Below are 20,149 nucleotides of genomic sequence, written 5' to 3' on the forward strand. Positions count from 1 at the left end.
TCCTTCTCCTTGACCCAGGCTCCCAAGATGCTGTCAGCTCTGTCTTGCCCTTGTGCAGTGCTGAAAAATGGTTTTATTTGCAAGGTGAGCCCTGTCCCCGACACACGGCAACAGTAGGGTCTTAAAAAGCTTAGGCTGGCTATTAATACACAACGCTGAGTCACTGCTGAAATGTTTTACTTTGCTGCGTACCTTTCAAAGCAGACCATTGCCAGAGCCGTCCTGCCTAGAAGGGGCTATAAATCGCTGTCCTGGGCCACTGAATGACGAGCGGCTCAGCCGCTTGTGCGGATCAGCGAGGTAGGCACGCGTGGAGAATTGCCTCAGCAGGTGTTTGCAGCCACCCTGCCTCCGCTCGAGCATGGCCACACAGCATCGCCTTCCTGCGGGAAGGCTCTCCAGGCAGAGAAAGCAGCTTTCTGTTAAAACCTGTGAGAAACTTAGTATTCTGGGAACATGTGTGAGTATTATTTACAAACACTGGCAGTCTGATCACCAGATGACTGATGTCAGTAAACTCCCTCATGACAACTTTGTTGCTACGTTAATAGAAATACCTCAGCAGCCTGAAGTTCGGACATGGTGAGAGTTCCATACAACTGAGAGATCATCTTTAGTGTTAACTGGGATTAACCAAAATTCCTACATTGGGAACAATTGTTTTACGGGGCAGGAAGGGGTGCATTAATTTGCTGCTCATTTTTTGTAATGCTGGACAAAAGCTTGCCTGATAAAACTGCATGTTTTCAAGGCTAATGAGCTCAGCCAGTCCTTGGTTTCTGTCCATGTACTACAGGAACTAAACCGTATGGAATATTACTGTGGAATATTTAGGTCCATTTATAAATACAAAGATTCATGTGTACAAATTGGCTTCAGTCTTAATTGATTTAGAATACTTGATTAGACAACACAGCTGAGCCAATGTAACTCTTGCTGCCGCCAAGAGAGGTGGTTCAGCCCTCGCTTTTGTCTTCCCTCCCTTCTGGCCATATGGTGCTTGTCTGACTCCTCACTCTACCGCTGAACTCCATCCTTCCTGGAAGAGATCAAACCATTTTATCTGGTGTGATGTTATCAGACAGGTGTGAGGAATTGTGTGCTTCCCTTCTGGAAACTGCATTTCAGCACGAGGGTTGCAAATCTAGTGAGAAAATCTCCAGTGCCAAGGGGTGTGAGCTAGATCAGCACGGGTCATTTCTACTTACTGTTTTGATCAAGAAAAGGAGTAGTCTGGTTTTATATATATCTCCTGTGATATATTTTTAGTCGTTACCACCTGCACATGATATAATAGTCCTGTGCCAAAAAAAAAAAAAAGAGAATGGCATTTCTAGCACAGATGGCATGATTGATAGTGCTGTGGGTTTACATACTTTGAATTTTAGTAGAGTGAGGAAACTGTCTACTCTTAAACTTACAGTATCCTGCATTCCAAAATATAAGATATTAAAAAATGCCTTGGCACATGTATACTTGGCAGAAAAACAAGACTCTACTTTACCCAGTAAAAATCAAGGGTCACGGAATGAAAATCTTCTTCCCAGTTAAGCATGTTAAGCGTGTTTCAGTAGTTCTGGTGACTGATGAGCGCATCACGTGTTTGGCATATGCGTGCTCTACTTGTGTTTATTTGGACTTTTTGTCTTAATGGGGTTTTGCAAAGCTAGTGAGAGTCACGTCTGGCGTACTGCCATCCTTTACAGTAGTCCCATTGCAATGCATGGTGCAAAGAAGTGTAGTAACTTTGGGAAACAGAATTACGAGTGATGGGTTTGGTACCATCTTGATTTAACAGCAGCCTTAGCAAGCAAGTGTAAAAGTGCAAATGCTAAGATTGCAGGGGTAAACCTAATGCTTGTGCTCAAGAACTGCAGCAGCCACTAAGGCAAGAAATGTCCTAGTTAGTGTTGCCTGAGTTGAGTTACTACTGTTTGTCCAGCATGGGAGCAGCAGTGAGTGGTGTCAGGAGCTTGGAGAGGTGGTAGGAACGGGGAGGTTGTGGCAGGATTTTGCCTCCGGCTGGAGGAAGCAAGTGAGAGGAGATGCTTTGGGTTTTCACAGCTGGAGTGTGGTTTTCTGATAGTTAGGGTCCCCACAGTCTTAATAGCATTTTTGTTTATATGTCATCTCCTTGGCTGTTTTACTGTTTTCTGTAGAGAAAGAAAACTTACTAAGCGTAGTGCTAAAACTACATACTATTGACAGCAGTCCTAGTTTTGGGGTTCTTGGCCATTGGCATTGCTTGACGATATCTCTTAAAGCCTACCTAAATGAGTACTGTAGGTAGCAGGATTGTACTGCTATTTGTTGCCAATCGGCCACTGGAAAGAGATGTCCGAGTTTGTAATGAATTAAACGTGCCTTTGCACCAGCAGAGCCAAGCCAGGTGGGTCTGCCAGACCCTCTGTCGGTCAAGCTGAGCCTGAGGCATGGGGACTTGGTGGCTTCAGGGAATCACTTGTTCATGCAGCCTCTGGGTGGAAAAGGAGCTCGGCTCAGCACACTCACACCAGCCAAGCAGAAGCTGTCAGAAGTGGCCAAAGGGGGGCATGTGTCCCCCAAAAGCTGGGCCTCCTTTAGGTTTGGCTGGGTGAGCCAGCAGAGCTGCCCGACAGCTGGGGGCTGGCTGGAGCCCCATGCAATGGTGAAATGAAGAGCCAGGGCTGGGCAGGCAGCGTGTATGGGGTAGTGGGGGATTTTAGCAGACGGTTTTTAGTAGTCTCTGCCGATGAAACTTGAGAATTGTTTTCCCCAGCAGCTTTGAGCGTAGCTAAGTCCGAGCACATTTTGCATGGGACTGAAAAGGCATCTCCCTGCACCCAGAGGTTCTCACTGCCAAATTTCAAAACACTGCTGCAAAATGGGGAGGTTTATGAAAATGACAAGAAAGAGGGTTATAATAGAAAACAGAAGTAAACGTAAGTATAGGTGGTGATTATAATAGAAAATGGAAGCAAATGTAAGTGTAGGTGTCATGGCTTCTTGTGTTACATGTGGGGACAGCACTTTATATTCTCAAGCAATGAGTGGCTTCGAATATCCAGGTTTGTACAGTGTAGAGTTAGTGTGCTCTGTGGTTTTGACAGTCTGGTCCCCTAACACAGTATTTGAGAGAGGTTACTTAAAGCTTACAAAAATTACATCGTGTGTGTGTGTGCACGTATACCTGTGTGTGTGTCTGTGACTGCTGACTGCACATTAAATACACTTTCTTCCCACGCTGATCCTGAGTTTTGGAGGCATTTTCACAGCGTGCATGATGCGGTATCTTAGACCCACAGGTTCTGCAAAAGCAAAGTATTTTTTAACAGAGGCAGTTAATTTTTGGAAATGCAAACCAGGGTCTGTAATGTGGGATGATGGGTGGGATCAGCAGCTGAGGTAGGACAGGCGCTGGCCATGCTTAGGGATGTGTTTGCATCCCAGCCACCCCATCCCTCCCCTCCCCTGGCCCCATCTGTGCCCTGACTCATACCAGGCAAGTACAGCAATGGCTGTGGTTGTACCTGTTGGTGGGTGATGGGTTGTTTTTCCCCTCCGGTGGCTGCAGGCACGGAAGAGAACAGCAGCTTATCGAGCGCTTCAATCTGGTTTGCAGAGTGTAACAGCTGATGAGAAAATGGCTGCCTTGTTTTCCAGAGCTGTCCCAGGGCTGACCGCACAAGAGAAAATGAGGATCTGAGCTTGAGAAATCTCTCAGCACTTTCCCGGGCCATTTAGCATTTATAAATACACTTGGAAGGAGCCTTTTCTCTTTCCAGGTAGCTGCCTGGCTTTAGTCCTTGCAGATGTAGCAGGCAGCTCTGTGGCTCAGGCTGCTCTGCCTCAAGGGTGTCTCCTTCTAAGGAGGGATGGGAAGGAGCCATCCCAGACCCTCATTAACGCTCCTTGGGAACCTTTCCCACATAGGGGTGCGTACGTCTGTCTCTGTATATACATACGTATGCATAAATGTACGAGGTGAGATTTTCGGCTTGAGATTTGTCTTCTAAGGTGCTGGTACTGTAATCACTCGCTTTTTAAGTATCATATTAATGAAGCGTTGTTTTCTAAAGTATTCAGTGCTTCTAAAAATGACTTTCTTCATTTTTCTCCACTTTTGAGTGATACAACATCGCATTATAAGCAGGTGTCATGCCATGTGAAATAGAAATGCATAGAACCGTTACATTGAAGTTATCTCTAGACCAAGAACCTTTTAATATTAATGCAGAAATGATCTGCATAAACCAATTCCCTCTGAATAACCCACTACAAAATTTGCTGCTGTTCAAGTGAATTATCCCATTATTAGGTGGGATAATCAAAACATTTTTTAGCAAATTTTACTAGATTTTTTGCAGCAGTTTTTCCCCTTCGTTCTTCAAAGGATCTCAATGCTTAAATTAATTAATTCTCTCAACATCCTGTTGAAAAAGGTGGAAATTGTGTAACGGATTCTGAACTCTAAAAGAGCAAGAAAGTTACTTTTTTTGGAATGTCATGGGAAGTCTTTTAAAAAAGAGTGATTAGCTCCTTTGGGATTTGGACCTTTAACATAAATGACTGTTTTATAAACTCTGGTAGATTTAGCTGTGGTGGTTTAAGATGTGACAGTTATCTGTTGTACTCATCAGCTGGGCTTAATCCTTCATCGACTGCTCAAGCAAATGCGAGCCAGCCTGTCAGTTCCCGTGGCTCATGTAACCCCTGCTGCTTGGTAGGTTGTGCAGGGGGGGGGTCTCCCTCAGCCAGGCTCCTAATCATCCCTATCTGCTCCTAGTAATAAGGGAGAGGACAAAAGAGAAGAGTAGAAAACAAAACCCAAGCAAACAAAAAACCAAGCAAAGCCAGGCATGTTGCCTTTAGCTTTGGGCTTCCCTACCAGCTTCCAAGCAGTGTTTCGAAAGTGTTGTTTTCAGGTAGCTACTAGCAATATCAATATTTTGGCACTGATGTATCTTGGTTTCTGAGGGCTCTTTTCTTCCCTTGAATAGACTTTTCCTCCTCTTCCCTGTCATTTCTTTAGCACAATAATGTAGTAAGCCTTTTCTGCAGAATCTTGACCCGTGCAGTCCAAATAAGTCGACGGCAAAAGGTAGTGTACTCCATTTTGTAATGAAGAGTTGTAGAGAGGGAGAGATGTTTTGGCTCCCTTTTTCTCAGTTAAGCATAGCACTGCAAAACGTGTGCTAAAACTTGTGCAGTTCTGTGAATGCTACATGCACATCAGCTGGAAACACCAGAGTGCCTGTGGAGCCGATTGCGTCTTCCAGAGGTTGGCTGCGCTGCTTCCGTGTCACTGCAAGCCCAGGGAAGATGCTTTGCAGAGATCACTGTAGCTGTACCAATATCAAACAGAAGATGTGTTCTTGGGAATCAAACCCTCACTATGCTTCCTTTGTATTTGCTAAAGATGTCCGGATAATATTTTTTTTTCATATTGAAGGGAAAAAAAAAGTCTTTCAAGGAACTACACATTCAAATTGTGTGTGTATCAAAGGAATAGGAAGGACACTATTTGCAGGACGCATTACAGCTTGCTTCACATTTCTTTTTCTGCCACTGTCATTTCTCTTTTAACAACTGGAACAGAGGAGTCTGAAAATGGAACTGGAAAGAAAGCTGCAGGTTTTGTTTTGAAAAGCCCTTTGGAAAGAATACCTGTTTCATACTGCTGTGCCAGCATGGGAGCTGGCAGAGCTGCTCCTTCCCTTGGAGCCAGGCTCCACTGCAGCGCTTTTTGGAGCAGCCTTGTTACCCGACTGCCTGCTTTCATTATGTCCCTTGGTTTGGATGGGACCTGCAAGGTCTGTGACAACAAGAATTTGGGCAGAGGGCGACAGTCTAATCAGGTGACTGTACGAGGTATCCACTTTAAAACAAAGAACAAATCACCGCATTGAAAATGCTGAGCAATGTTTGTTTATTGGCTGTAACAGTGCTGCACAGTGTGGGGTTTTGTACAGAAGCCCAAGTTGGCGGGGTTAGCAGAACAGGGCAGCTTTTTTAAGGGCATTACTTTACCTGAGCCAGTTTTACTTTGCTACAGGAGAAATTAAATAACGTGGAACGTAATGTGTCTTGCGGTATTCAGGCTAGTATGAGTATCTCCTTCGCAATGTGGCCTGGAGACATATGCATTGTTTTGCTATACTTTCCATCTACCAGAATACATCCATCCTGTATCTCTGACTTTATTCTTAAATTATAACCTCTGTGGGCAAGGATTATCTTGTCTCTTTTTTCATCTGCTTTTTTCTACATTTTGATACCATCTTGCATATAAGACTCATGGCTAGGATTCCTGGGCAGCAGCTTAATACAAGTAACGATACATTATTATTGATCAAGGCTTCCTGTCTCCTGTTATATCTTGAAAACAGCAGGCTGGTTTGGATGTTTCTGAGCTTCTTTATACTGATCTTTATCAGTTTGTAATTCTGAAGAGAAGAGTAAATAATTCAGAGGAGGCTAGGAGGTTTTGTTTATCTTTTAAAAAATGTTGCAACAGAGTGGTTTGAGCATTCGGCCCATCTAATGTAAATCCAAATATTTTAAAAATAGAAAACTTACGAGATAATGTTATTGATGTTCTGTCATGCCAAATAAATATTTCAGTGGACTAATAATGTGGAGCTGCTTTGGAGAGATCTCTGCTGGCATTTTTGTTACACAGTGTGAAGGCCAGGTTGCTGATGTTAGGCCCCAAACCTGACCTGCTGTAAAATGTTTAAAATTCTGCATTCTTTTTGTTCTAAAAATGGAACAGCTTTCACAGTCTTTTTATTCTCATATAAGTTCTCCCTTTCCACACAATCAAACCCAGAAATCAGCTGCTTGCTTTGCTGGGCCGACATGCACGCTGCTTTATTTTTCAATTTCACCAGTAATAGGCTTTTTCCAGATTGTAATGGTGCTGCATTGACATAATTATGTTACTCCTTTATTCACACCAAAAAAATCTAGTGAAGTCTCTCTGCAGATTCCACTGTCTTTACAGTGGGATTATGGAAATGAATAAAATTATTCAGATTAATAGCTTTGATTTCTCAGCACTTTATTCTAGTTTTTCTTGAAACAGAATACACATTTACACTACTATTTCAGAATGTATTGAATCTCCTGCCTGATATATACCCCCTCTGACTTCTGTGTTAGCTGGGCTTTCAAGTGACAGTATATTGCCTGCATTCTAGCTTCCATAGAGGGGGAAAAGAGAAGAATTGTCTTGAAGACCTTTAAACCCTCTCCAAGAGTATAGTATTACTGTATTTTCAGTAATACTGAAAGTCAGGGTGCCTTTGCATGCCTACCTGAATACAAAACAAATGTATTTAAATTACAAGGATTTGTTGGAGAATGTGCTTGTGAGCACCAAAGATGAAGCCCCTCATAGGAAGGAAATTTCACTATCCTCTCTCCTGCATTTGGTAGCACTTCTGGAATGTTGAAATGAGAGAGTCTAAAGTGTATGTAGAGGAGCAAAATTCACAAGGATGTTGACACCTCCAATACTCAACAGAATTTGTCTTAAATAATATTCTCACACAAATGGATTTTCTTACTAACGTTACCAAGTAAATTCCATAGCGATGCCCATGTGTGCATAGGGCTACATGAGGCCTAAGCAGTTGGCAAATAATATATAGAATCATTTCAGTTGGAAAAGGCCCTCGGGATCATCGAGTCCAACCATAACCTAACTCTAGCACTAAACCATGTCCCTAAGAATCTCGTCTTAACACCTTTTAAACACCGCCAGGGATAGATTTGCTTTGATTTCAAATAGCGGGTCTCGATTGAGAGCCCCAGAGACAGAGCTTGCTTTCAAGTTTGAACTCTACTCTCTCTATAAACTGATGGCAAAAAAAAAACCAGATCAAATTATAAAAAGCATATATCATTTGTTTTGGTTTATTTTTCTCTCTTTTTCGTTACGGGCTTTTCAGTTGTTCTTCATTTGGTATGCCTGCGTGTCACGTTCTTAAGTTGAGCTTTGGAGACTGACAGCACATGCCCGACGTTGCGTTGCTGCCTCGGTTTGCAGTTCCGTTCGCTGTCCCCTGGAAGTGTGGCTGCCTTTTCTGGCTTAGTCCACACCATGGGGCTCTGCTGATGAGGAGTGAACTGGAAAGAGGGGAAAGGACCCTCCTTGGGGCCAGAAAAATGCTGGCAGAGGCCCTGTCTCCCAAACTGTGGGTACTTCTATCGTTGCACCTGGTGTAGTTTGGGAAGGTGGTGGGTCTTTGATGGCGAAGAAACATTTTCAACTTGTATGCTCAGCACCTCCGCCAGGCCAGAAGGGGCTTTCCAATAGAGACAGGTCCTCAGATCTGGAGGTCTGACCTACTTTAGAAAGTCTGCTCACCAGAATTTAAGCTAAAGCAAGTATGTTATTTGTCCTTGCCTCGTCCATTTTGCCAGTGAAGTACCATCTGTCTTTCATCATTTGCTTTGGTGAGAGCTGCTTTGCACTGCTGGTATCAGTCCCAGGCTAAAGGTTATTAACACCTTTTGGTCCCAGCAGTATATCCACATTAGCATTGTGTTACTGGCAGCAGGTAGCTGAAGGCTTTTTGATTCATATGGTTGAGGTTTCAGACAGGATTAGGCTTTATTACATTGTTTGTGTACAGGTATAAAAAGTTTTATTTCAAAATGTACTCTAAGTAAAAAGAGACCAGTTTTGTTGTGATGTAGCTACTCATGGTGCTTTATCAATGTACATGCTTGGGAGAGGTTTTATTTGCTGGTACTTCTTTTAGCGCTGAACCTATGAATTGTATTTTTTCTGGAGCATAGAGTTTTAAACTAAGGACACATGAGCAAGTTACTGTGGACTAATAAGCTATTTCATGTTGAGGAAAGAGTGCTAAATTAATTTGCACTGCTTTTTATGTGCTATGAGCTTAGGACATCTGCATAGATACGCTAGATATAGTTGTAGGATGTCTACAGAACCTCAGTTACTAAGCCTTAAAATGCAGTTCTGTCTTGGGATCCAACTTAGGGAGTCATAGTGCAGTCAGTGATAATCACAACTGTACCCATGCACTAAAGGTAAAGAATATACAATTTCCCAGTTGTGATAGGGAGCATAATAAAATATATAATCATGGATGTTCTGAGGAAAGGTATCTACCTGACTTACTGATATAGTCGGCAATTAAAAAGTTGCTTTTATCAGTAAATTGGACAAATTCGATCTGGAGCACAGAAAGTGTGGAGCGCAATAATGTTGTCACTAGAATCAGTTTTCACATTAAGCTTCGGAGACCTGGATTTGGATGTCAGATTCACCAGTGAAAATCTGGAATAGCTTAATCTGTTTGATTCTCCCCAGACATGCTTCGCTGGAGGCGAGTGCAGCCACAGCCAAACCCACTCCAGGCTAAATTGTTCACCTGTTTATTCACCTATGCACGTGTTCATCTGCTCACCCACTGACACAATTTCCTATGAAGACAAAAGACGAGTACATTTTATAAAAACTTGGAGATCTTGAAATTTATAACTTTTGACAGCTATGACAAATAAGCAGCGATATCCATTACTAGTCCCCAGAGTTCTCTAGTATCCTTTCTTTATGTAATTTCTTACAGTAATTAAAAAAAAGTCAGTCTTCTTTTCACTTGTTATTCATTATTCATGGCATTAATACAAGTTCCCTGCTTGGTTTTTATTTTCATTGGGCTCTTGGATATTTTAACGCAGTACCTGTGCTTGATTTGTTTCCTTACTGTAGGTGTTTTTGTGCTTTTTCCCCCATGTGTTTTCCACTTTTATCATCTGGAAATATTATTAAAGATACTATATACCTTTTCTGCATCCAAAGACGTGGTGCATCTGTTGACCTTCAGGGCATATGGCTGGGGCCATCTGGTTTTCAAGGGAAGTGGGGGTCGGTGAGGAATGGGGAAAGATTTAAGGCAGAAGGAGATACTAAGTTACTTATTATTTGATTAAGGTTTTGTTTTGTCAGAGGGTAAGACTGATTGGTACTTTGTTACAGTGTTTGACTTTTTGTATTCTTTGTTTTTTCTTGGGTTCATTTTTTTTATTGTTGTTTTGAAGTGGTGCTGTGCTGGGGACGCCTTGTGTGCATGTGCCTGGGTGTGTCAAAATAAACAAAACAACGTGGCCCCGAACTGCTGTGAAGTGTTGACCAGAGCTGCTGTTGTAGTCTATTAGTACCAGGATTAAATGATGTTTCAGACAGCATTCCCAGGCTGTGTTCATCTCTCAGTTGGAGAAAATGTTAGAGGCCAGTGAGGAATTAGCAGGACAAAGGACCAACCTCATTTGCACCTGAGTGAATTAGTACCTGGGACATGTTTGTGTTCTGGAAAAACAGTTTCCCTCCAGTTTTTCTGAAAGAAACTGGTAGTCTTTTTTTTAGTGGATCCTTATCACATGTCTAGGAGATACCACATCATTTCTGATCTTGTCTTTCCAGAATAAAGGAACCTGACAAACGTGCATGGGTCTCACTGGGGGTTGGAGACAGAGCAGGAAAAACAGAAATGTCCTCAGCTCTTGGTGTTCCCAGTTTCCAATAAGGCCACAGCGATGGCTGTTCAGTGTTTTTGATGCATAGTTTAATGTTAAAACCTTCACTTTCTTTTCCTTTTTTCTCTTGTGCCATTAAAAAACCATTAGTTGGCGATATAGGCTATAAATTGTTAATTTTTCTTTTTATTTTGTCCGTGTATGTCATATATCATGAAATACACTGCAGCACATAAAAAGCTATGATTTTCATGTGCTAAAAGCTGTTACAATTCCGTTAACCAAAGTCTTATATATGAACTGGAACTATGGTACACACTTTTTTAGCAGGAGAAGGAAAAATTCTTTTAGGTAAATTTACAGGATTTGTTTCAACTGAAAACAAGAAACAGCTTGGTTGTAAGAGAAAAGTGTAAACTCACATGTTAGAAATAATCTCTAAATTAACAAAGAGCTAATTTAAATTAAAACAGAATTTCCCTCATTAAATTCTCATGTCTTTTTATGTCTGAGTGATCTGTTTAAAACCCAGAACAGCCATGCTTAGAGGAGGTGAGGTGGGGGGAACTGTAGGGAAGGTTTTCATCCCAGTGCTCCCCCTCACTGTATAATCTTCTGTAACTGACCCCCTATAAAACAAAGTCTTCCCCAGTGAAACAGCTCCTGTCTACACACACGTCTTCTGATAACCTGTACCAAACCAACCCTCTGGGCTACAAGTATGAGCATATGATAATTTCATTGTATGCTCTTTTGTTTAATAATGTCCACAACACTTATTAAATACTCAATATGTTGCCAATCTTCCCAAATGATTTTTTTCTCTATCTTTGTCACTGTATTTTAGGAGGACATAAGCCAGATGAGTAATAACATTTTCCTTACAAATAAATTGGTATGAATGGAGAGGAAAGAGCAGAAGAAAGAATGCACCTTTGTAATGCTTGGTTAGTACTGCCTGAATTTGGAGAAGTACACAAATAGAGGGGGGAATAAACCCCTAACTTTGTGAGGAAAGAGAAAACTAAGTAAACATGCTAGGAAAGTTCGCTTAATCATTTGTGATTTCCTGCGATATTTCTTATTAAGTGTTTTATCAGTGTGATGTATCATTCCAATCTTGCTCCTATGCCTTTTCTCTCTCTTTTCAATAACCTGTAAATTTGAGAATGAGGCAGAAGAGTTTTTAGAAGTGTGGTGTGCATGCTAAAAGCTTGCTTTGATGTTTTCCTTGTAACTTAATAAAAGCGTTGCAGAGATTTACCTAAATAAAACTTTCTGACTGACCTGTCTCACTTTTATTTTTTTTGGAGAAGGGGTTAACTAATCTTGATTTTGTTGGCTGTTGTGGAACAGCAGAGAAGAAAGAGTTAGCAGGCTCTTGTCTCTGCCTTGGGATTTCCGATGGCCATGATCAAAAGCCTTTCACACAAAGCCAGGCATGGACTCACAGAAATTCCACCAAATTCCACCCAGGGCTCATAGCTGCCCAAGTTAGAAAGCTTTCAAGACTGTGTAGCTTTTCTTAGGAAAACATGTTAAAACATAAAACATCTGTCAGGAGAGCTCTTTGTTTTGGAAAGCTTCTTGAAGCACACCTTGGAATTTCCTTCCATGGCGGTGGTGGTGGTGGTGGTGGGCTTTGCGTTGTAAATGCGAACTAACCAGGAGTGGTGTCACCTGGGTGCAGCATCTCGGGGGGGAGCGGAGGTGTTCCAGAGACTGGGCTTTCACGGAGTTTCTTTGTGCCATAAAACATCATCTGAATACACTATAATTACCAGGTTTGCTTTTTTAAAAACCATACAGTAAAAGCAGACACAATAAGAACATGAACAAGCAAGGAATCATGTGTTCAGGAAAGCATACAATAGAAAAAGTTTAACACTTTAAATTTTATTTTTAAAAAAATGAAAGCCCATGCTCAAGATTAAGTTGTTTGGCTTTCATTCTGTGGACCACGTCCTCACATTCTTGGTGTTTTAATGTGCTGAGTTCCTATGTGCTGCTTTTTTATTCATGCAAAAATGCTTATGGAATTGTAAATTAAATTATTTTTTGGCTCAGACATTAACTAGATCATTAACTAAATTCCAAGGGTAGAGCCAAACCTTATCCTGGCTGCCTCTGTGATGTTAATAGAACTACAACAGGTGTGGTGGCAGAAACTTTTTACATGGAAAATCTTGATTACTTTGGTTAGCCATAACAGAGAAAGTCTGTTTGACTTTCAAATCCAGAATGAATTTGCAAGATGTGAATCTTGAATAACACTGGTAGGCTGAACAGATTTGGTGACAAGTCACTAGAATCCCTTAACTGTAGCCATTCTTCCCACTCATTTTTGAAGGCATATCAGAAGGAACAAAATGGCTTAAAATTCTATTTGAGTTTAAGAAGTTGGGTTTTTGGTTTTCTTTTTGTTTTCCTAATTAGAATAGCACATTTTGGGTTCCTTACCAAAACACCACTTTTATAGAAAATGTTAATCTTTTCCAAAGTTTTGAAGAAGAATCTGAAGGACTTCAGTGAAGTAGTTTCATGGACATTTGTAAGAAACAATTTCCCAGAAGAAGAGGCAGCATGAAAAGAAACATGAAGATTACTATTTGAAAACATACTAAGTTATCGAGGGCACAAACATGCAAATAAAGATAAAGGAGGTTAGAGAAAAACTATATTAAGGCCTTAAAAATGAAAAAAAACCCCTTGTTTTTGAGGTGATGATAGTGTGATTTAGTGGTAAGTTACTTAAAAATGTGATGCATACACTTTGTGATTAATAAGAGTTGCATGCAGGTTGAACAGGTTGCCCAGAGAACCTGAGGATGCCCCATCACTGGAAGTGTTCAAGGTGAGGTTGGTTGGATGGGGCTTGGAGCAACCTGGTCTATTGGAAAAACTCTCTCCCCATGGTGGAGTGTGAGACTATATGGAAGGTCCCTTCCAACCCAAGCCATTCTGTGATTTTAAGATTCTACAGAAAAACAAAGATACTTACATAAATGTGGAGAGTTTTCTAGATGGAGATCTGGGTAACACATAGGTTAAAGATAATGCTATCAAGGGTTACAAGTCTGTGTGACAAGATGGCTGCGATGTTGACAGTACTTGACAAAAGTAGCAGGGTGTCAAGAAGAGCTGGAGAGCAAGGGAGGAAGAGTATTGTGTGCTCAAAATTATTCTGGAGTTGGCAGCCAAAAGTCCTGATCACATCACAGATGGATAAGGATTCCGGTCTTAAGTGGAGAACAGGCAAGTCTGGAGCACAGAGTATCTATTCATAAGTGATAATTAAAATCACTTTTGAATGAGATTCCCTTGTCAGTGTAGAACAAGAGGAGTCAAGGACAGAGCTCTGTAGAATCCCCAAATGATGTATAAAATACAATTAACCATCAATAGGAACATTTAAACCTAAAAGTAAGTCCACATACTTCAAGAAGAAAAGTATGAAATGACCCATTTCTTTTTTTCAGTTCAAATCATAGTTATATACAACACTCATTTTTCAGTCAATGATTTGGTTTGGTTTTGGGGTTTTTTTGTATGTTGTTTGTTTTTTTGGTTGGTTTGGTTTGTTTTGTGGGGGGTTTTTTGTTTGTTTTTTTGGTTGGTTTGTTTGTGTGTCGTGTGTTTTTGTTTTTTTTACAGTACAATCGAATTTCTAAAGTAGATAAAACAGTATGCTAGAGTACTCAAGGAAGTGCTAGAAGCTGGAGTAAAAACCTCTGCACGTTCTGAGATGCATTTTACATCTGCAGTGTATGTTGATTGCAAAGGAAAAAGCTGTTGTTTTACCATTTATTGAATTTCAATGATACACTGAATTGAATTAAATCTCCATTAAACAGGAAGGAATATTGAGCTAACCAGTATATTTACACGAGAAGTTCCATTAAACCCCACAGGTACTAACAGTGAGTAAAGTAAACTGTATAAACACGGAGGCAGTTTCATTTGGATTTTCAGGGTGATGTTGCCTAACTCTTTTTTGTTTGAAAAAAAATATTTAAATACATACTCGCATTTACACATGTACACGGAAAGGCCAAGTAGAAGACTGTATTTCTAGTCTTTTAGCTGTATCCCTGTTATTTATTAATGTAGGGTCTTTTGGGTGGGATCATCTCACCTCACTTCTTGGGTTAGAGAGATGTCAGGTAACAGAGATGCCCATCTGCCCCGAGCCAGCCCTGACCCCAGCGTGGGTGCTTCTCTGGGGCAGAGTCTCACCCATCAGGGCTGTCACATTCCAGACGTGCCCATCTCCTGACTTTGAGAGAAGCTGTGTTGGGACCCATGTCTGTATTCTACCTACCACGAAGACATCATGCCAGCTGTTAGCTTCTGCTACATTTCACCGACCTAAATGATTGACTCCTGATTGTTTCTTATGTAGTTTAAAATATAGCTGAGCTTGCATTCATTTTATACGTACTTTTAATCAGCAATGCCTGCTGGCCAAGGGTTTATTTGTCATAATTGATATCTTATGATCTTTCTGAAATTAACCTGCTGTAAGGTATTTGCTAAGAGAAGAAAACTAAGGTACGTTTTGAGGCAGAGAGAATACACTGAAGTAAAAACACGGGTTCACAGTCAAAAGAGATCCCAAAGCAAACAATACTGGAAGGGTGTTGAGTGAGGTCAGTGTACTCCTGGGAGGAGCTGGGTAGCTCTAGGCATGTTTATAACTAATTTTTGAAATAGTACAAGTGTAGCTCACATTATAAATAACCATATGTTCATTAAATAACTGAAGAAGGAAAATCTGGGAAAAGTTTGTCCAGACATTTATAACTTTTTTTAAAGGGCAGTTGATTTTTTCCATATGATTTTCAGACTAAGAAAGTATTTTCATCTCTTGAGACTGCTCATTGTTTTTGAGAGCTGCAGTAAAAGGAAAGAGCAAAGTTATGATCCAGCCTTAAATGCAAAACATGAAAACGTTTGAGATTTAAGCTGACTGTTGGTTGCTTGATGAAGCTTCCACTTTATAGCAGAGGTCAATAGCAAAGCTTCATTGAAAACTTAATTTAGCTTTTTTTCCTGAAGTCTAAAGTAATTGTTGAATGCCTGAACAGAGAAAGAAGATTATGTGTTCTGCCTGCCAAACCGAAGAGGAGTTGTTCAATATGTATTATGCAATTCATCCTCATCATAAAGAATATACTTTTTCTCTATTTTCAGTTTTGTATTCAACCATAATATAGATGTATACAAAAAAGGATAAGCTTTATATGAGGAGTGTACAGTGAGAGAGAATTCATAAAGTAACAGCATGAGTAGTTCACAGCGGAAAAAAAATGGGATACAGATTACTCTGCAGACACTATTGTAAATGTCAAGTAGAATTTGACAGCTGGTAGGTTGGAGACATAATTAAAAAAAAATTCCATACGTGTACAGGCTGCCTTTTAGCATGAAGAATTGGCACACAGCGCAATAAGAAGGTGAGTGGCATATGGGGGATTAAGGCAGCTGAGTTCTGTGGAAACTGGAGGCAAACAAACAGGCCTTCGAACAAAGACAACTGTACTGGTAGCACTGGTGGGTATGTATTTGTCGATTCACGGCATAGCAATGTACACTAGTTAAAGGAAGGTTTGTCTCGTGCAGCTTTCCATCCCAGCCAGAGCCTCTGTAATACAGAAAAGAAGAAGGTGTCAGAGGAAAACTGTCTGGAGAAGGAGCAAAGATGTCCATTTAACAGACTGGTCCGTGTGACAGTCCGTTTTGATGAGAGAAATAAGGTCTCTGTACGCTGAGCTAAATTGTTAGACTTTATGGTCCGTTGGGTTAAATAAAGGTGTTTAGAGGAGATGCAGTTTTAAGCAAAAAATTAGTTTTTCTGTCAAACATAGCTTTTAAAAAATTACTTTGTGGTTAGACACCTCCTAAAGTGTTCACAGAAAATGAACTTTTGAAGTTGGAATACTTGTGCTCTTTAAATATTATTTCTGTATATTTTTGGCTTCAGTTTAGATTACAAATACAATGACACTTGGCTGTGACCCTATAGAAGGAGAGATTAGTTTGGTAATGTAAACTATTTTGGGAACTGAGCTATGCATTTATTTATGTGTCTTTGTCTTTAGCCTCTTGGTTGGATTTCTCTGGATGCTTTCATTGTAGTTGTACTTAGTGCTTCATTTTTTTAAGACATGCTTTTTAATCAACGTTTTGCAAGTCTAGCAGTATTGCCTGACACACTGTGTCCACTCCAGATTATTGCTGCATCATGAAGAGATTCTGCTGAATCACAGGTCAATATCAATCTCTTAAAAAGAAAATATTTGAATTTTTACTATAAATAGAACAGATTTTCTTTGCAATTTAATATGACATGCAAAATTATGACCTGTAAGTTCGGTTAAGTCCTGAGCAAAACAGCAGGAGCTGTTATGACCTGAATTTATTATTTTCATTGATCTAATGACAATGATATTCAGACACTAATTGCTGCTGGAGTTTTAGAGAAAGTCATCAACTCAACTGTAAGAAGACTCTAACTATGCACCTGGACCTGGCCAAGGTAGTAAACACACATTTGACAACTGTAGCCTTTCCAGCAGGTAAAGGGCTTTTCTTCATTTCTGCTTATCAATTTAATGAATAGCTTAAAAATGAGAAGCTGCTTGGGAGATTACTAGGCAGGAAAGCCCCTACTTTCTCCCAGTGAGTAATTTCATTAGAAAACTAAGAAAGAGAGGCTGAGATCTATTTGCTTTAAAATCTTGGAAGACATGGGGACCAGAAATAGTCAATTAATTTTGCTAGTTACAGATAAATCCTCTTGTACGTGTTGAATTGGTTCAAAATGCAGAAGTGTTTATTAAATACCATGCACGTTTTACATAAACTTTTATTAACTGGTAAAATATTGTTTCAGAAGCTCTTATTGTTTTTAAAAGATGGACTTTAAAAAACTACTTTAATTGAAGTTTAATTTCCTGTACATAAGGACAGGACCCTGTACATAAGAAGGGGCCACTCAGGGAGCAATTGTCATCTCTGGAGGTGTTTAAGAGATGCATAGATGAGGTTCTTAGGGACACAGTTTAGTGACAGTATTAGGTTATGGTTGGACTCATAGAATCATAGAATCATTTTGGTTGGAAGGGTCCCTCAGGATCATTGAGACCAACCATAACCTAACTCTAGCACTAAACTGTGTCCCTAAGAACCTCGTCTAAATGCCTTTTAAACAGATTCTATGACCTTGAGTGTCTTTTCCACAAAATGGTTCTGTTATTATTTTCTAGCTAAATGGTGTGCAAAAACAGTAACTATGGGTTAGCGCACATTATTCCATAGGTGTGTATGCAACAGAGCTTCATGGTAAGCATACTGTAACATTGAGTTGGTGTAGAGATTGTATTTCGTTGTATATTAATCAGTGTGTACTAAGAAATTTTGAAAAAAATAGAACTCAACTATCAGTGTTGTAAATGGTCGTGCAGCACCAGGACCTTCTTGGCCAAGATCCACAAAACACGTGGGGTGTTGGCTGAAGTGCAGCGGGTGAGCTCTGGCAGGGGCAGATAACAGCGGCCGGGCACCGTTTGCAGCCCGTGGGAAGGAGGTTGTGCTGGGCACACAGCAAAAGCTCAGGACACAGAACGCAGCCTAGAGCAGGTCTGGCTGCAGCCACCCCTTCTGCCGTCCCTTCTGCTGTCCCCCTTTTCACACCCAGAGGTGCCCTGTCCCTCCTCCTTCGCTGGATTTGGCAACGTAGCTCTGGCACAGCACCATCGCTTCTGCGGCTTGGGACCCACAAGTTGGCCGGCCTTCCTTGAGGCTAAGCGATTCCAGGGCAGGGACTGAAGAAACTAAAATAAAGCCCAGGTTTGTTTGGTGTTGGTTTGCTGTTCTTTCTGTGATTCGTAAGTGTGGACTATATGCTGTATGGAGTATGTTTTCTGCATCATTTTGAGGGAGGTGCTAGCTGGAGGACACTTCCTGCAGCTTGAAGGAAGTCTTGGTGAGACAAAAAAATGAAATAAGCTATAATTTAGATAGAACATGCATCCATTCACGTTACCAAAAGGTTTCGGGGAAAAGTACTCTTTTAGCTTCTTGCAAAATCAAATTTCAGCTAAATGCTTCAGAAAGTATATCAAGAATAAATTACTTAGTGTTTTCCATTTCAAATTATCTGCTCCTCATTACTCAGTTGTTAATTATACACTGCATGGGTTAAAGTTGAATTAGTGTGTTTTATAAATGCCACATCTTTAAACATTAAATATAAGAGGACGCCCAGAACAGAGGAATGTAAAGCATACACTGAGTCTTCTATTTCTGTGTCTGTGGCTTGATGGTGTCATCATCATTGTTAATTTATTTATTGAATCCCCTGAAATCATTGCTGTTGGACTTGCAGTTTCATTTCTTCACCTAGTATGAAGTTTAAAGTGCTTCTTAAAAGGCAGGAAAGGCCAAGAGAGCTGGATTGTTCAGCCTTGAGAAAAGGAGGCTTAGGGGATACCTCATCACCATGTTCCAGCATTTAAAAGAAGATGGTGACTCCCTTTTTCGAAGGAGTCACACGGAAAAGATGAGGGGTAATGGGTACAAGTTACTCCTGCAGAGATTCTGATTGGACACAAGAGGGAAATTTTTCATGATAAGAACAATCAGCCATTGGAATGATCTTCCCAGGGAAGTGGTGGATTCCCCAGCATCAGACACTTTTAAGATTCAGCTGGACAGGGTGCTGGGCCAGCTTGTCTAGACTGTGCTTTTGCCAAGAAAGATTGGACCAGATGATCCTTGTGGCCCCTTCCAACCTGGTATTCTGTGATTCTAAATTAAATACTGGAGTATTTCATCAGAAAGGTGGAGTTGTTGAAGAAACTTGGAAACTGTGTCTCCTTTTCCTTGGGTAGATCTGAGTGTAAGCACGGTGGCAGGGTAGTGTGGGGAAAAATCATACCCCTTCATGTAAATCTTATATTTTTCAGGGAGTTTCCGCTTAGGATTGCTCTCAATACCCTATTGATTCATTGCAGGACAGGAAAAGAATGAAAAACTACATAACTTGTGGCCAATTTAGAGTTTCTAAAAAAATTCCTCAAATTATTGGAAACATAAGTCCTCCTAAATGTTTTGCACTGAGCAGAATTCAGATAGTATTTGTTAAATGTCTTCTTTTGTTTATCTTTCCCTTTTGCAATCACATAGTAAAAGTTTCAGAAATGGTTTAATGCAGTCAAATTTTCCCTGTAAACTGAGTACTTTAAATATGTTGGTGCTGAGAGTTTTCCTCAGTCCCTGAAATGTGTGAAGATGGGGAATGTAGGAAAGAATGGAGGAGATGTCTGTTGGTTGCTGTTACAATGTAATGGATCTCTGAGGTTAATCTGGATTCCCCTGCACATTTCTGTGTATATATCTTGTGTTCACGAGTCTGTGTGCACCTTTGGTAGCACGTGTTGTAAAATACAGAAAATTATTCTACTCTAAAGAGATCTCTTTTCCTCCTGCCTTGTGCAACAATTGCCTAATTCCCTTTTACACGGTCTTGATTAACCACCATGCTGAGTCTAGGGCTGTCAGAAGAACTAAAGGGTATTTAATTATTCAGCAACAATAAAGACAGTGCAGCAGCAGCAGCAGCTGTAACGTAAGACATTGACACTTCATCTAG

General features: G+C 40.5%; 1 protein-coding gene across 3 annotated transcripts in view; it reads left to right on the forward strand.

The window, feature by feature from the left end:
* The window catches only part of TBL1X (transducin beta like 1 X-linked), a 199,214-nt gene that overhangs the window by 69,535 nt on the left and 109,530 nt on the right, over positions 1-20,149 (forward strand). Inside the window, exon 1 of one of the 3 annotated variants that reach the window (XM_082047625.1) lies at positions 18,173-18,345. The exons of the other annotated variants lie outside the window; for them this stretch is intronic. The gene's annotated coding sequence lies outside the window, so the exon portion shown is untranslated. Of the gene's footprint in view, positions 1-18,172; positions 18,346-20,149 lie in introns of those variants that run through there. 3 annotated transcript variants of the gene reach the window in all.

Source organism: Streptopelia decaocto (genome assembly GCF_964273445.1).
Source record: "Streptopelia decaocto genome assembly, chromosome: 1".
NCBI classification, from domain to species: domain Eukaryota; kingdom Metazoa; phylum Chordata; class Aves; order Columbiformes; family Columbidae; genus Streptopelia; species Streptopelia decaocto.